The sequence below is a fragment of the Nansenia antarctica genome (assembly GCF_963989245.1).
Source record: "Nansenia antarctica genome assembly, contig: SCAFFOLD_894, whole genome shotgun sequence".
Lineage (NCBI taxonomy): Eukaryota > Metazoa > Chordata > Actinopteri > Argentiniformes > Microstomatidae > Nansenia > Nansenia antarctica.
The window spans coordinates 1168-5000 of record NW_027662781.1 but is presented as its reverse complement, the minus strand read 5'-3'; positions in this window follow the sequence as shown (position 1 = coordinate 5000).

Genomic DNA, 3833 nt, shown 5'->3' with positions numbered 1-3833 from the left:
CCAAAAAGTTGTATAAGGACGTCAGGGACAAGATTGTATACCTGCACAAGGCTGGAATGGGCTACAAGACCATCAGCAAGCAGCTTGGTGAGAAGGAGACAACTGTTGTGCGATTATTTGAAAATAACAGAATATAACAGGGGCGATGATCATGAAATGCATCTGCGTTTCCTTGTCTTATGAATGAATGAATGAATGAATGAATGAATGAATGAATGAATGAATGGTCTTTATTGTCATTTATATAGTACAGGTACCAAACAACGAAATTTGGGAGGGGGGGGCTCCCCTGGTGCTAGGAAAAAAATACTAAAAACAAGAAGGGAAAAAGAGCTGGTTTACATAAATAAGGCTATATACACTATCCACTATACTATACTATACAAATAAAACACTGTGCTGTACTCTATGCTATGCTATAAATATCCTAACATTTCCTATCTCTGAACCTTATGTACCCTAGGGTTGTCATATTGCACATAGTATTATTGCACATTCATTTAAAGTGTCGCAGTTTGCAGGTTTGAAATGTTCACAGTTGTGTTTCAGTATTGCACTTGATTACAATCTAGTAGCTGCCATCAATTTGTCTAGATTGTCCAGGGCCTAGACTAGAACCTAGGTCTTTGCTGTGTTCAGGGCCTGAATGGCCCTAGGGTAGAAGCTGAGCTTCAGTCTATTTGTCCTTGCGGACATGGTCCTGAACCGCCTGCCCGAGGGCAGCCGAACAAAGTGTTCGTTCCCAGGGTGGGATGGGTCTCTGGAGATCTTGGAGGCCTTCCTGAGGCAGCGTGTGTTGTACAGCTCTTCCAGAGAGGGGAGGGGGGCGCCGATGATCTTCTGGGCCGATCTCACGACTCTCTGTAGCGCTTTCCTCTCTGCGGCTGTGCAGCTGGAGAACCACACGCAGATGCAGTAGGTCACAAGCAGCTCCTGTTTGAGGTGGTATTTCCTGAGGACTCTCAGGAAGTAGAGCCGCTGTTGTGCCTTCTTGATGATGGCTGCTGTGTTGGTCTTCCAGGACAGGTCATCCTGTATGTGCACCCCCAGGAATCGGAGGGTTGAGACTCTCTCCACGCTCCCTCCATCGACGCGCAGGGGCTGGACCTCAGATTTTTTCCTCCTGAAGTCCACAATGATTTCCTGGGTCTTTGACTGGTTCAGCAGCAGGTTGTTAACCTTGCACAGCTTGCCCAGCTGCTCCACCTCATCCCTGTACGCCGCCTCGTCCCCCCCCGAGATGCAGCCCACCACGGTGGTGTCGTCTGCAAACTTTATGATGGAGTTGCTGGGGTGGACGGGGGTGAAGTCGTAGGTGTAGAGGTTGTAGAGGATGGGGCTTAGCACGCAGCCCTGGGGGGACCCAGTGCTGAGTCTGAGGGCTGTGGAGGTGTGGGAGCCCACCCGCACCCTCTGGGGGCGGTCAGACAGGAAGTCCTTGATCCATGCACAGATGGAGTGTGATAGTCCCAGGTCTAGTAGTTTGGTCACTAGCCTGTCTGGAAGGATGGTGTTGAAGGCAGAGCTGAAGTCCACAAAGAGCAGTCTCGCGTAGCTGTTCCCCCTCTCCAGGTGGGATAGAGTGGAGTGGAGAGTCGTCGCGATGGCGTCCTCTGTGGACCTGTGGGCTCTGTAGGCGAACTGGTATGGATCCAGGTTGGGCGGGAGGCGTGTGACTATGTGGGCCCGGACCAGTTTCTCGAAGCACTTCATGATGATTTGTATAGAAATTGCTATAGAAAGTGCTATAGAAATAAAAAGTTATTATTATTATTATAGGCAACTATGGGCGTCAAAAATGGTGGGACAAGACGCTCGTTCACGTGTGCAACATTTAGAGTTGATTATGATTCATAAAGGGAAGCAGGCGTGGAACTTGCAAATTCCACTGGCGTGCGCACCGTTTTATAAATCCGAATGTTGGTGACGTAAATGTTCTTGCTTTGCAAAGGTGCGTAGATATGCAAAGCTTTATAAATGAGGGCCCAGGTCTGGGAGAATTGGTATAGAAGGTCGAGGTGCTGTTGTAGCCCTTCTTTGGTTGGGGACAGCAGCACCAGGTCATCAGCAAACAGTAGACATTTGACTTCTGTGTGTACTAGGGGGATACCAGGTGCTGCAGACTGCTCTAATGTTTTTGCCAAACTGTTGATATAGATGTTGAAGAGGGTTGGACTCAAGCTGCATCCCTGTCTAACCCCCCGGCTTTGGGAAAATAACTCTGTGGTTTTTGCCGATCTTAACACCACACTTGTTGTTAGTGTACATTGACTTTATGATGTCGTAGGTTTTTCCTCCAACACCATTTTCCAACAGTGTGAATAGCAGACCCTTGTGCCAAATTGAATCAAAGGCTTTTTTTAAATCTACGAAACAGGCGAATAGTTTGCTTTTGTTTTTGTTTATTTGGTTGTCAATTAGGGTGCTGAGGGTGAATATATGGTCTGTTGTACGATACTTTGGTAAAAAACCAATTTGGGATTTGCTTAGGACATTGTTTACAGTGAGGTAATGTAGGAGTCTGTGGTTGACTACAGGCCAATCGCTCTGACATCTGTGGCCATGAAGGCGTATGAGAGCATCGTCCTCTCCTACATAAAAACCCACACCACCCCCCTGATGGACACTTATCAATTTGCCTATCGTGCCAACAGATCTGTTGAGGATGCTGTCAATCTAGCCCTCCATCACACACTACTTCATCTGGAATCACCCAACACCTACGCCCGCATCCTATTAATTGACTTTAGCTCAGCCTTCAATACAATAGACCCGGTCAATCTCTTCAACAAACTGGTGGACATGAACATTGACCCCTGCATCTGCCACTGGATACGGAGCTTCCTGTGGAAAAGACGACAGTGGGTCAAGATGAACAGCCTTTCATCTCGACCCCTGACCCTCAGCACAGGCGCCCCCCAGGGATGCGTCCTCTCACCCTGGCTCTTCTCCCTCTACACCAACCACCTGATATCTCTCCACAGCTCAGTCACCTTTATGAAATATGCGGATGACACTCCCGTAATCGGACTCATAACAAACAATAATGAAGACCATTACCGCGAGCAGATAGCCCAAGCAGTCACTTGGTGCCTCAACAACAACCTCCAGCTCAACTCATTAAAAACACAAGAAATCATCGTAGACTTCAGGCACAGCCCCCCCCCCCAAAAAAAACATCAACATCCTTGGAGAACCCATAACCATAACGGACTCCTTCAAATTCCTTGGCACTCACATCAGCAACTCCCTCAAATGGAACACCAACACAGACTTCATCACCAAAAAAGCCCACCAACGACTATTCTTTCTTAGACAGCTCAAAAAATTCAAAGTAAAACAAAAACTCCTCCTTCAGTTCTACACCGCCATCATTGAGAGCATACTCACCTCATCTAGCACAGTTTGGTACGGCAGCTCGGACAGTAAATCAAAAAGGAAACTACAGCAAATAGTAAGGAAATCATCCAAGATCATCGGCACCCCTCTCCCATCAGTGGAATCACTGTATCTCAAACGCACCACAAATAGAGCACATAAAATTATCTCTGACTCCTCCCACCCTGCTGACTCCTCCCACCCTGCTCACCACCTGTTTCAACTGTTGCCCTCTGGACGGCGCTACCGATCCCTGGCCACCAAAACATCCCGCTTCAAAAACAGTTTTTTCCCCTCTGCCATAAGGACTCTCAACACCTGACTCACTGCACTGTATAAATTGTAAATTGTAAATATGTTCTGTCTTGTCTTGTGGTTATGTGTGTTCTTGTCCATGTAATAGTCATGTACAATGTGTGTATGTTTTTTGACACTGCTTTTGAGCTGTACCGACA